We start from the raw sequence: 14930 nt of genomic DNA on the forward strand, positions 1-14930 counted from the left end.
GATTAAAGAATGTTAATTGGCATTTCCAGGTAACAAGTGAATATAAATCTCTGAATTCTATAGAGAAAATGAAAGCAATTTCTCAGATTTTTTAAATTTAATTCCTAATAGGACTGCCTATCAGACCTTTGATACAGAATTTATGATGCCCATCTAGTTCTCTCTCCTATTTACAATCTTCATAGAACGCTTGACAAGGGTTGTAATGACTGCCAGTAGCTTGACATTGCTTCCAATATCCACAGAGAGTTTTACAGGGGTTGTAATTGCTGAGCCTTCCACCAGCTCTGTAATATCTGCCAGGTATTTCAGGGTGCTCAGAGTATCTGCTGGGTAGCTCACAGTGCCCAGAACATTTAGCAATTTCATTTTCAGTAAGTAAATTTGAGCTTAGGCATAATAGAAGGCTGTCTGGCACCAAAATAATAATAGCTATTAAGGATGATTTATAAATAATACATCTTGAAATATGCACAGAGCTGATCGAATTAAATGTATCTTAAAGAAAATATTAAGTGACTTAAAAATTAAAAACTCCTTCATGCGAACATCATCCATACTGTGAGACATTTTCATTTATAGTCACTGATCTTCCTTCTACATGCTAAAAGATGTTATGAGATATCACAGTCCCAAGATGAGTAAAAAATAGAAGAATGAAAGGGAAAAAAATTAAAATAGGAGAGAAATGGGCAAGGGTTTTGCATGAGAGTTTGGGGATGAACCAGAAAGTCAAAGTATGTGGATTCTGAGTAGCTACAGGGAGCAGTTTGCTATCAGCTTTTTAGATTTATTTATATGTTGAGGTGAGAAATCATCTTTTGAATTTCTTCCTGGCAAATCTTTCTCATGCATCTACTCATAACAGCCAAAGTAGTAAGTTGCCTGCTGGAAACAGTTAAAAACCTGCTTATGGGGTTTTTATGAGCTAAGTAACTACACAATTTTTAGAATTCCCAGGGTTCTGCTTGCATATTTCACTAACAGCTTATAAGAGCTACTTAAATCTTTTTTTAACAAAATTCTCCAACTGTCAAAAATGTTTGGTTATAAAACAACTCTTCACAATCTTGGAAATAAGGCTGAAAAGCTAGTTTGATGACAAAGTATGGTTTTGCCCTTGTCTTGTGCCTTAATGATGAGGGACTGTGATGAATTCATAATGGTATGGACTGAGTATCTTTCTGAAAAATGGTTGTGAAATTGGCTTCATGCAGTGCCTTGTTACTCTTTCTCCATGACTCCAAATACAAGTTACTCAATTTCCAGCAGGAAAATTGCGTTTTCCTGAATATAAGTGCTATAAATTCTACCTGAGGTCTGATAGGAGCCTGCGATTTTCCCTGGCTCACATCATCAGCAGACATAGATTCTCTAGGCCAAATCCTTCACTCAAGACAGACCTGTATGAGTCTTTGTCTTATGGAGATTAGGAAAGATTGCTCTTAAAGCTGAGTTTTGATTATTTATACTGATGAATGAGACATTAGAATTTAGTTTTCCAGTCTGAAACCCTATTGATGTTACTGAACAGCATGAAGAAGTAAAATTTCAGTTGTTCTGCAAATTACAATTGGCATATAATTGTATTGACATATGATGGAGTGCTTTTCTGTTAGAAAACGCTGACTCATCAAAACAGATGTTTGGAAAAGTGCTGAATTTATTTTTCCCCCAATTAGATTTTATTTAAAAGTTAGAAAATAGTTGACATAAAATCAATAATATTTAGATAAATGTTTTGACTAAAATGCTAAAAATATTTACTAAATATTACAAAAAAATTACAAAGGCCAAAGTATAAAAATAATTTTATGGTGATTTAATACATTTATTTACTTATTTATACCACAAAGAAAATTATCTATTTCTCCAGGGACAGAATGCTATCCCTCATACAGATGTCCTACGAATTAAAATCTTGGGTTTTGAAAATGTATATGCTCTACTGATGTTTATAAATAAGTAATTGAGAACATATTATTCCCTTCTGTTAATTAAAAACTAAATTGCTTGAAAGAAAGTAGAAAAGGATATTGAGAAATCTGGGGATTTTTGCTTCGAGTTTATTGCATTAATACATAATAAATTACACTTTTATTCTTTATCATTAAGTATTTTTTCATGCAGTTAGTAAACAAGTTTTGTTCTTTTTTGGTGCCAGTAGCTTTTCCGGTTTCTGTGGTGTACTGTTCTAATTTTGGTCATGATATGGGTGCAGGGACCTCTAAAGCAGACAGGTTCAAACAACTAGAGGTAGTGTCTTGTCGGTTCTCAGGAAATCTTAGTGCAGAGAAGAGTCTACATTGTTTTCAAGTGATGTTTCTCTACTCAGCCAGATTGTTTGCTATGCATACATCACATCCTTGCATCCCAGCACTTTGAGGCAGGCTCATTCTGCTGCATGACACCTTTCCTGTAGCTGTCTTTAACTTTCTGGGCCTTGCTGTGGGGCAGTCTGCCAGAAATCCCCACTAAGCAATCTTGTCCCATAAAACATTCTTGAACAGTCCTGGGAGGCTCTTCAGGCCATGTTAGCAGCTTGCTCTGGCTTTTGCATCTGAGCCCATATGAGATGCTGGCTAAAGGTAATCCCCAAAAACTCTGTTTGCTCTTTTTCTCTGTGTTGATGCAAAGCTATGCACAGGTCTTTTCCTTGAAGAAGAAAAAAAATTGACTGCTTCTCTTTTTATTATGCTTCTGCATTGAATGTTTCTGTTTCCCACTTCCTTATTATCTGTGTTGAATTGAATGGGAGGAAATCTCTGCATGTTGACCTGCTTCAACAGAGGACTGTAGGACAAGAGTTACAAGAAGTTCTAAGATACAGCATTATTTCTTCACCTATACTCTGCACATCTCTGAAAAACCCGTGCTGTTGCAATAATTACAGCCAGCAAATGGAGACAATTAGCAATGCTAGTATAGACACGTGTTTTCCATATACCATCCTCAGCAAAGAAACTTGAAAGGTAAAGGTAAAATACTTATAAGCACAAATGATAGATACATTCATTGAAGACACAGTCTCAGGGGAAAATATGGTAGAAATAGAACTTGCAAAGCACAGAGTAACAGCAAATTACAAGACAAATATATCAGCTGAGTCATTTTCCTTTCTTGTATTAATGTGAGTGAGATAGCATCTGGTTTTAGGTACCATCTCATCTACCATGAATGCTTCCCAAGTCACAGTAGCCTGCTTTTCAGGGGTGGAGTACCCAGAGCTTCAGTAGCCAGATTCTTGGTTTGAATTCTCTTGTCGCTCTGTGTGCTTCACATTCATGAAAATCAGCTGCAGGGTGTTTCACAGAGGACTTATTACAGTCAATTGTTTTGAAAGTATGTATTATGCCAGAATGTGTATTCTGTCCATGGGTGGTGCACCTGTTGGTTGTGATCCATGGAACTGTGTAAGTATTTACATCAGACTTATACTGAGAAATTCTTTGGGCTGGTTCATAATTTGCTAAAAGCTTTCATAGTCAATTTGAACTTTCACCAGGGATGGCAAGGAGTGAGCACTCAAAATAGAACTGGAGTTTTGTCTGTGTAGGATTTGTATGGTGAGGCTTCTGCTATGCCTTAGGGGGCTGTCTACTGAGAAAAGAGTTAACACTGCAGGAGAATAAAAATCCATCCTACTGAAAACAGAGATGAGAAAAGAAGATAATAGCTACAAGTTGTGAGTGTCCAACAGTGTTTGAATTATTACACAGTCTCTGAATTCTGTAAACTACCTTAGTTTAAAGTGTTAACTCATGGGTGAAATTAGCAAGTTCTGACTCATAAAATACTATTGAAATGTAGGGTTTAGGGTATGATCCACTCCCTACTTAGGAGTGACACTTCAAAGGGAGCAATAAAAATCAAAGAGAGAAATCCTTTTTTGACTTCTGTATTCTGCAATAAAATTCTTTAAATGTTTCATGGAAAATGTAAATAATTTATTGGAAGGGAGGAGATAAAGTTGTTAGGGAATTGTTTGTACTTAACTAGCACCTTGTCTTTTGTAGTTTACCTCACTTCACTGAGAATCAGAGTATCTGTTCCCCCAAAGGAGCAGAGTCAGACTAAAATGTAGGTGCTTTTTGCTCTGATGCTTTGTACCTGTTCAACTTGTGCAATGCAATGCAATGCAATGCAATGCAATGCAATGCAATGCAAAAAAAAAAAAAAAAACCCAAAAAAACCCCACATTTATATTTTTATGCAGTCATTCTAATTGTGTTCTTAGAGATTTCTTGTCCATTTCAAGATTCAATTTCTTACAAAGGAAGAAAGTACTTTCATCATTACCTATCTACTGTCACATTTTCTAATCTGCATTTCTCATGCTTAAATATCAGGAGAACATTAGGGTGTATTTCTCTCAGGCCACATGCCACTCCCTAGTTTATTTTTATAAGTAATGTTCTTCTTTTTTGCAATTCTACCTAAAATACCCCCAAAAATTCAAAACACTCAAAAACATTTTAAATCACTTAGAGTAGTACCATTGGGAAAAAATAGAACATTTTCTTTTCTATACTTCATCTATAAAGTACTTTAATTTTTTTGAAGCAGCTTTCTTTTTCCTTGATATAGATTCTTGAAACAATGGCTTTAAATTCTTTTTCAGCAATGATGAGTGTTGTTTTAGATGCTGTATTTTTAGAAATTTCTTTATAATTTTACCTGATGTATTTGCACATTGTTTCTCTGTCATTCCTAGCAGTGTAAATCCACTCTCCAATATTAAGAATTTTGAAAGAATTATGTACTTTTAAAATGCTGAAAAAGGAAAAAACCTAGATACTGGGGAATTTTATCTTTGAAAGAACTTTTTCAAAATTTAAATTTAAGCTGAAGTCAACTGAATGCATTCAGCCTTGATCTGAGTCAGTTTTTAAGAATACTGTCAACTGTCTTGTGTTAGGGATGTTGGTTAAGAAGCGAGATTTGGAATTCCTTTTTTTGTGTGTGGTGCCAAAAATTAAATATCTATATTGCCATTCAAGTCTTAAAATTACAAATATGTATGTTTTAACATAGATTGTTCCTAGAAGTTTCTTTTTCTATGTAAAATATATTGCAAGAAAAAACACTGGCTTAAAATTAACAAGGAATATTTTTTTCTTCATTTATTTTTCTCAGTGTACAGAAAACATATTTTTGGTCTCATTTGTTAGTTAAACTTAGCGACGAGTTTGAGATTATTTTTTCAACCATTTCTTTCTTGATTTACAAGTCATTCTTACTACATTAACGCAGTGTAAATATTGAACTGTGGGGAGGGTTTCAGTATGTAGTAAGGGACCAAACTCAAAACCTCAAACAGGAAGAATGATGGATTGATTATCCAGATTTAGATTTCAGTCCTGCAGGTTCTTGGCAGTCCACATGTAGCTTGCTGCATTCATGTGGAGCATCATTGCCTTCCAGAATATACAGGATCAAGACTTCAGCTCTAATTCTGCAGGGAGTGCCTAACCACATGAGTAGGTCTAATTGTGTTAAAATAGGAATATTCATACTAATAACCTTTCACAGGATTAGGTTTTGCAAGATATGGATAGTGATAAAATTAGCAGTATCAAAATCCTCTTCCAATTACTTTTATTTTACAATGTTAGCAATTCAGGTTTTTCATTAATAAGAAAATATGCAAAATAACAGAATGTATATAGATCAGATAATGTAACTGCATATTTTGGCTCTTTCAAAGATAGATGGGATAAATTCATTTTATGTCAGAGCTAAGCAAATCAAAGTTGGTTTCCATACTGTCATTTGGTAGTGTGTAATGAACAATGCTTTTAACCTTTAGTCTCCAAATTCTAGATTTCTCATCTAATATGATCAGTCTCAAAATGGGGGAGAAAGGACTATGATGCCCTAAATTTAATATTAAGCATTATTATCTAATTTCTTTAGTGGCAGTTTAGAACACTACTGAAAGACTTGGGGCATAAAATTATTAACAGTTAGATCTTATAAATTTGAAATAGCAGAAGTATTAAAATGTTCGAGGATAAAATTTTACTGCAATGTGTTTTCATGTACTTGTGCTCACACATGAATCCAGTTCAACAGAAATTTTCATCCCTGAAATTTTGCTGATTTAGATGCTGGAAATGTACCAAATTTTTTTTTTTTCTCCAGAGCTTACTCTTATATACTGCATTAGAGGGTTTTAATGTACACTTGTATCTTATTTTCTACATTGTCTTTGACTACTGTTCCAAAAATCATGCAAAATAGCTGAAGGAAAATTTAATCAAGGTGGAATGAGAATAGCAGTGAAATGAGGCCTTTTTAATCTTCAGACTTCTGCTCTTGAACACTTAGCTGGCCATATTCAAAAGCCAGTTCTCATGAGCAAAACGATGTTAAAACAGACAGCCTTGACTATGAGCCATTGAGTATTTCTGAAGATATATTCTTTATTTATTATGGTAACATGAACTTGAAAACACTAGGGTTAAATTTTATACTGGTGATTTCTAGATAAAATTATATTGGCTTTTTAACAAACCTATGTTAATATCGGCCAATTACAACGCTTATTAGAGTTTGCTGTAATTAATCTTAATTATTATAATTGGAAAATTCTCTATAAAGCTTCAATTCTGACAATCTTTCTTTTAATTAAGTGGAGTATACCATAGTGGCATTTCATTTTTATGGCACATTTCAACATACAGCACTTCTTTAACGTTTGCATAAAAATGGCTGTTGAGAATTCTGACACTGTCAGCTGGGCTGAAAGGAGTTTGGAATGGAAAAATTTAATACTTCAACAGTACTGTCGCTTGTTCAGCATTTCTTTTGTTTTTTTTGGGTTTTTTTGTTTTTGTTTTTTTTTTTTTTTTACATTCTGGCATAAGTGAGAATTCATGCAGCCTACTGGACTCTGGGCAATTAGGGACAATCACTGACATTCTTGGGACATTTCTGCCACTATCTTTCTGTGATCTGAGTGTGTGCAGTTATGATTCGAAAATATAAAAGGTTTAAAGTTTGGAAAGATGAGTGCTACCACTGCACATCCCAGTGTGCACATCACAGGGCAAATTGGAATATTTGATTATATGTTTTGTACCTATAGGAATGGGTCCAGAGGAGAGCCAAAAAATTATTGTTGACATGGAACATCTTTCCTGTGAGGAAGGGCAGAGGGAGTTGTGGTTGCTTGGCTGCAAAGGTGAAAGCTCCAAGACCTCTGTGCATCCTTTCAGTACCTAGAGAGGGTTTATAAGAAAAATGGGGACAGACTTTCTAGTAGAGCCTGTAGCAATAGAATTAGGAGTCATGGTTTTAAACTAAAAGAGAATCTATTTACATTAAATATAAGGAAGAAGCTTTTTACAAGGGTGGTGAGACAGTGGCAATGGGCTACCCAGAGACGTGGTGGATGCACCACTCCTGGAAACATTCTGGTCGAGTTGGATGGGACTATGAGCAAACCTCCCTGCTTATTCTGGGGGAAGTTGGACAAAGAGACATTTAAAAGTCCCTTCCAACCCAAACCATTCTATGATTCTGTGATTTCTGTAGAGCTGAGTGCTTTACCTTTCCATTGCTCTGCCATTTTTATTACCTGCAAGCTGGAATGAGTGTGCAAAGACATGAGCCAGCCAGTTCACTCACCAAAAGAGTAATTTGAGTAACCAGAATTAGCTTTCTAACAGTAGGTTTCTGATTGGTGCCAGGAAGAAATTTGTGTTGATGAATCTTGCAGTACCATAGCTGTCAATATGTTGTGGTCGTCAGGTCTCAGTGTATGGCAAGTAATCAAATGCTCCCCAGCTTCTAAAGTAGGGTTCTGGGACAATTTGAAAATAAAAAATTGATAAGTTGCAGCAGTTTTATTTGATAGTGATAGGAAAGAAATTAGTGATGAGAAAACTATTTGCCTATTCTTTTAGGTTTCCATGTCAATGCAAGGCAATGCAGTTTTTTTGCTGTTTAACTGGAACAAAACCTTGAATTTCATATCATGGAAATCTTTCAAGTAACTGTTACAATTTTAAAAATTAAATGTTATAATATTTGACATATTAAATAAATGAAATCTATTATTAAATAAGTGAAACCTGTTACCTCTGTTTTTCACTGCCTCTACTTTCCTATCAGTTAAATCACTGTTATCATCAGTAAATAAGAAAAGGCTTTTCCACTGCTCCCTCACAAGACACATCAGTCCCTAGAACTGGTGCAAAAAGGATAATTTAGTTTTATTGGGTCTTAGGAATGTGGAGGAAACTCCTTTAGACAAAGGTAAAATAACTTTGTCAAGGCTGGACATTCATCCATCTGCGGAGTGCTAGATGAAACCTGTGTTACTTGGATTTGCCAAAAGTGACTGGATTTGAATTGTACATTCCTCAGATCAGCCTTTCATAGCTTCTGTGTAGCTGTAAATTATTTTAAGTAAATAAATTAGTTATAGATTAGTTATAGAATCCAATTGAGTCTTCAAGACTCATCCAAAGCTATGATTGTAGCTCATCTTGGCAAATTTGCACTGAATTTTAGCCTCTCTTTTGTGTCTGTGGAATACCTCTATGAGGTTAGCTAACACAGGTGACTGAAGCACCTGTAGCAATGGACTGTGACAGCCTGGGCTCACTATCCTTCTAACTTATGATAAATCCTTTTTACTACTTCTGCTGATCTCCTTTGATGGCTTTACAGAAGTTTCCAGGAGTAAAAATGTAATAAAGAACTTGTAGCTTTAGGTAAAACAGCATGCATGTCAGAAATCTTGCTCTTTGGTTAGTGACTACTATTTCAGTGTAACACTTAGCATTACAAAAGAAAAATAACCCCATAATTTAACTGTAAGATGCTGGGAAGAAAAAAAAGAAAAACAACAACCAACTAACCGAAGCAAAAACACTGCTTGATATTCCTATTTGAAAAGCGTGTGTTAGAGTAAAAGGGACTGATAAAATGGTGTGGAATATCTCTTGTCATGCCAGCATTATGAAGCTGGTGGAAATAAGAAGCTATTTCATAAACAAAAGCTCTGCTTTTTCTGCAGTCAGTGGTAAATGGATGTGATACAAAGCTTTCTTGTCCCAAGCCCAAGAGACTTACCTTATTCTGCTGTATTTAATACATGTTGGCATCTGCATTTTCTTGATATTATGTTGAAATTGGAGCCAGGATCAGCTTTTATTAAAACTGAAGCTTGGCCTCAGTTCTGTATTCATTCTTGACTTCATTGGCACATGATGCAGTCTGTGACCTTCTACACCAAACGTTTTGTTACTGCCAACAAATTTTGCAACACAGAAACTGGCGCTGGTGTGCTGGCACCTCCCTTTTTGGCAGAGCTGGCTGTTGGAGCAATTAAGATCACGCTCTTTTCTCCAGTTCCATTTGGTAAATATCATCAGATATAATTTGCACTGTCAGCAATTCAGATTTTTAACTAATGTTTTTCAATTTGCTTTTCCTCATTTTCATCTGTCCTTTTTCTTGGATTGGTTCCTTTGCTTTGTCCTCACTTCCAGCTTTCCCCCACTGTGCTTTCCATGCACATTTCTTTCCCACTGAGACTGTATACAAATATTAGAGCTCTAACTCACACTTTTGTCAGCAGGATGTGCCGCACTCTGTAGGCACACTCAGTTCAAATAAAAAGCCCATTGGCAATACAATAAATCAAGTGATTAACAAGAAGCAAAATGCCAAACTCTGGCTTTTTTTCTGTCCCAGAAGCTTGTGGTACACTGTAACAAACTGAATTTTCTACCAGTAAACTGACGTCAAAGGTGCATCCTGAGATGTGGGCACTGTAGTGCTGAAGTGATGTGTGGGCAGCCTGGAGAAACCTGTGGATTTTCCTATTTCTGGTTGTGTGAAAACTGTTGATAGCAAACAAAGCCAGTTAATGAGGACCAGAAAAAGTATAGCAGAAAACTGTTTCTGGTAGTCTGAACAGCAGAAGGTGCTGCTGTAGTGCAGGTTTATGCTGTTAGCTGTTGAGCTGTAGAGCTGTGCTGCCCAGGTTAAAGGCTATGCAGCAGGAAATGCAACAAAGGGGACCAGAGGTAGGACAGTTTCTCCAGTACCTTGTGCTGGTTGTGTTGGTTAATGACCACCCAACTTTCTGTGGTGCTCAGACAAATATGTTGCATGGGCCAGCTTTGTGCTTACAGGTTTGCTTTTGGTCATTCCCTCAGAAGACAGTAGTGTGCACTCATTGGAAGTGAATATTATCTAAAGATAGTAATATGGTACTTAAAAATGTAACTAAAATTTGGGTAAAAATGCACTTTATGTTATCTTTTTTACAAGCATTTTTATTCCATATATGTCAAGAAACAGCAGTATTTCCTTCATACTCTTCTCCTTTCCAACTTTTAAAACAAAATAGAAAGCAAAAATTAGATGGGAAATTGAAATTCTTCTGAAATCTCAAGGATGAATTTTAAGGAAAAAAACAGGAAATATATGATGTGTGCACATGTGCGTGAGACAAATTCTTTTATAAATATATTAAGAGCATATGCATTGGAACATTTCCGTAGAGCTTCAGTGCACCTTGCTATTCTTGTGGTTTTGCTCATTGTTTTTTAAATAATTTCTGTTTCATTTTTGAAAACACTGCATGCATTAAAATATGCAGGGGTACACTCTGTTTGAAGAGGACACAAGTGATAATCTTAATTCAGTGGTTTTTGTGTAACCTGATTCGTTCTCTGTATGTCCTCTGTATTCTAGTCTAGATCTAATCTGAAATACAAGACTAGATGGCATAGAGAGTCTGGCCTTCAGTCAACAAAACCCTTTTCTGCTGAGAAGTGAAAGATAACGAAAAAGATGTAATTACTGTAATGATGGGTTAGACCTTTAGATTCATGCTGCAATCAGTGATTCCTGTGGTGCTCTGCTGCAATCATGGTTTAGTGCTGACTGGAGAGACAAGACAGGTAAAGACTGTAAAACACTCCATCAGCTCTTGATCTGCATGCCTGGAGTGGAGTCACAACGCTCATTTGCAGATAGGGGTGCTGGCTCCAAGCTGGAGGGCAGCACAGTGGATTGTCTTGGAAGGAGCATCTTGAAATTTTTCAGGTGTGTAAAAAGTAAATAAAATCCCTGTAAATTACTCCCTCCCTTCTGAACAAACAAGAGTAAACATTTTAATTTTATGGGGCTGTCGTGTTTGCCATACATGCACCACACATGTAAATAGGAACATCAGAGATTATATATCTTTAGTAATCCCAATTTAGTCTTTATTACCCACATAATCAAATTTTTAAATTCAGTTGTATAGGGCTATGCTTGCCAGAACTGTTATCTTAAGCTTCTGTCAAATAAATGCAAAAATCAGTCCAAGTACTTTCAGAATTTCTTATTTCTTACGTTATTCTCAAAATCAAGCTTTGAAAATGTGCCTGCAGCACACATAAATAATTTTATTTTTATTCTGAATTTGAAAGATTGTTGGATTACGGATTTAAAACAAGTATTTCCAGCTGATGTGACTCTACAATAATTTTATAGCTGCTTGGGTGTCCTGGTTTGGAATAAATTAGGGAAGAACCTCCAAAAGGAGTCCCCTAAACCAAACCTCCACCACCCCTTCCCCCCCCCAGCCCTGGGTTCAGGAAGGAAAATATCTTGGAGGAAAAGTGGAAAAACCGGTTTATTAACAAAAAAACACTCCCCAACACCTAATAGTGGGAAAACGGGTTACTGTGATGAGGAGGGTGCTGACGCGTCTCTGGCAGGCCCGGGACTTCTCCAACTTCTCAGGTCAGGTCAGGTCCGGAGCCGGTTCAAACCTGTCGGGGGCGGGGAGGGAAGAAGGAAGGAGGGGAAAAAACCAAACAGAAGCAGCGGGGGGGGGAAAAAAATGGCGGCAGGGGCAGCCGGAGACCAAAGCAAAGCAAAGCGAAGCAAAGAAGGCAAAGGCAGCTGAGCTAGCAAAATAAAGAGCTGAAACAGGAAAGAAAGAAGGAAAAAAACCTGCAGGCACTGCCCAAGAGGGAGGGGGCAGCTCCGAGACATAACAATGTATCCAAGATATGGGATGGATATATGGGATAGGAGGCAGGTCAACCCAGAACATTGGGATAAAGGGTATTGGTCCTAATTCTGAACCTCTTACTGGTGCCATTAATCCTCATAATTGTGAGCTGTGTCACAGAAGCCAGCTGGAACTTCTGCATGAGTAATGGTTGCAGAACCAGCCTCAGACATTTAAGTCATTACTATCCCTGGAAAACAACTGAAGATTAGCTCTTGTATTAATATTTTTATGTGGATGTAACAGAGATTAAAGGAGTACTTATGTTTACCTTCCATGGTCTGCAAATAGCATAATCCATGGAATTGTGTTTTTTTTTTCTGGAAAAGAGTTTTCAGCATTATTTGTCATTTTGGCCAACCCAAATAGGTACATTCTCAAGGTTGGTCAGGAGGATATTCTAGCAAAACAGAATGTTTAATTCCAAGTGTATTTTTAATTTATTTTGCATCTTCATTGTCACTTAAAACGATTTGCAAAGAAAAAGAAAATTAGTACACTCTTGATAGGACTGATCATTTTTTGACATGCTGAAGTAAAGGAAAGTTTTCATTCACTTCTGATCATTAATTGACAAAACCTGTAGAGAGCACCTCATTCCCACTGCATTTCTGGATTTGGTGATCCCCGAGGCTGAACAGCAGAAGGGGTTTTGGAAGGGCCTTAGGCACCAGTACTCAAGACAGAGATAAATTCAGAGCGATACTTCATCCCTATGCTCAGCAAGTTATTTAACTTGATTTAAAGGTATTGATACTCTAGTTCACACTCCTCCTGCTTCAGAGCCTCATGAAACAACGTGTCACTCACTGCAAACCAAACCATTTGACCAGATACAACATCCTCAGATGAAAACTACTGTATTCATGAGAAATATTTTGTTTCTGTGAGTAGTATCTATTGCTGTTGTAATTGCCATAGAATGCTTAATTTTTCTACATTTTGGTGGTAATTTCATTCATTTTTGGCTAAATTTGCATTCCATATATTTCCTTATATTCCATAATTGACTTCATAATGCAACACAATAGTCTCAACTTTTTGGAGATTCTCTCCATCTGCTAGTTAAAAACATTTAATATAAATGACTGAGACCAAGGCTGCAGCTATTAGGAATGAGGCATTAATCTGGTTTACCTTCTCTTCTCTTAATTAGAAGCCAAAGGTCATATAAAAATACTGTGTACATTTCAAAGAATTTTTAGTAGTGCATCATTGTCTCCATCTAAAGGTGCAATCAAAAGGTAAATTACAGAATGGATACACAGGACGGCTTTCTGAAGGCTGCTCTTTATAGTCAAAGCAGACTTACAACATTCCAGTAGAGAGCAGCTAGTCCCTTAATCCTCTGTGTGCTTTTCCTCAACAGCAGTAGCATGTATTCATTTTTACCAACCTTGCTGTGCTGTGCTGGCCAGCATTCTTCTTTGTATAAACTGTTTACTCACTGTTTACTCAAAGTGGGTGATGAATGTACTGTTTAACACTTAAATACTCAAATAGTAACAGGGGCCCAGAGCTGGGTTTGTAAGTGCAACTTCTCATGCTTTTAGAGTTCTGAAGACAGCACCTGAATGACATAAAGAAGGGTGTTAGGGTGGAATGCTGAGTAAGAGGAAAAGCTGAGTAAGAGGAAAATTTGTTGGTTGTCCACAAATTTTAGCAGTTGTAGAGCTAGTGATTATGGCTTGCAGCCTGAATAGGCATGGCTAAGCTCATCTATATTTGTTATGGGCAATGGAAGATTTTGAGGAGCAAGTTTAAGGAAGATAAAATGGCAAGCAGTGAAATGGAGAAAAAAAAAGTACTTGTCAGAAAAATAGATGTTTGAGGTAGTTACTAGTGGTGCAAATGGTGGAAGGGTGACCTTTCAGCTGACAACTCTGTAGGATAGATTGATATTAATGATGGCACGCCTTTAACTGAAAACAGAAGAAAGAAAGGGATAAGATCTAGCTTTAATATTCTCATTCCTCATCGAGGTAGAATGATAACCAAGGTGCAAGATTGTAGACCTTTTGTCTAAGGTGATATTGCAGTGTGAAGTTTAAGAGTGACCCAGGTTCAGAGAATAGTTTTGTTGTTGAAGCCTGAAGTGAAAAGGCTGTGTTGTAGGAACTGTTATGCAGGATGTTCATGGTAATCTGTCAGTCATGTTTGTGAGTCTTTAGTATTTTCATTACCATTAGAATTTTATGCAATGATAACAAAGTATCAGTGGTAGCAATTTTCTTCTGCTTAAGAAGAATTTTATCAGAAAAAGGAAATTAAGGTTCTCCTTTATTCCGTATTATTCCAAAGATTATCATGTTTAGATGCAGAGCCTCTGTTTTTTCCTAAAATTTTCTTTTTCAATTTTCTGTTATGAGTTTAAAGAAATAGCATTAATCTCATAATATGAAGAAAGTATTTTGCAAAAATTGTCTTAAGGTAGTTTTGAGATAAAAAGAGAAGAAAATATATATTGTCTAGAGATGCAGTCTCTAGGGAGACTTTAGGATTTAGGAAAATAACCTTCAATCACTCTCAAGTCTATGAAATAGAAGACTTTCATCAGAGCAAAAAATGCACAAACCTTCCAAATATACAATTTTTTTAAAAAAATGTGTTTAGGCATTTGGGTTTGTGGTTCTGAGAGCTGTTTTTTGTAATAGCCTGCTTAGAATGTGCAGCATTCTTATTATTGGGGTGTTTCTGGGAGAGAACTTTGAGACATACAATTCATTTAAAAAATATGGTTTAGAAGTATTCATCTTTAAATAGATAAATAGAGCTACTTAGATAAATATTTAATGTTAAGTAATTATCTAGAGACTAGAGATGACTTGTGGAATAGGCAGAAGGAGTGTAAAATGAAAAGTCATAAGGAGAGTTGAACTTAAGGGGAAAGTTTAATTAT

General features: G+C 36.2%; 1 protein-coding gene across 1 annotated transcript in view; it reads left to right on the forward strand.

Annotated features, from left to right (window-relative positions):
* The window catches only part of LOC136364139 (adhesion G protein-coupled receptor A3-like), a 257612-nt gene that overhangs the window by 108181 nt on the left and 134501 nt on the right, over window positions 1–14930 (forward strand). The window lies entirely within an intron of this gene.

The sequence above is a fragment of the Sylvia atricapilla genome, chromosome 8 (assembly GCF_009819655.1).
Source record: "Sylvia atricapilla isolate bSylAtr1 chromosome 8, bSylAtr1.pri, whole genome shotgun sequence".
Taxonomy (NCBI): domain Eukaryota; kingdom Metazoa; phylum Chordata; class Aves; order Passeriformes; family Sylviidae; genus Sylvia; species Sylvia atricapilla.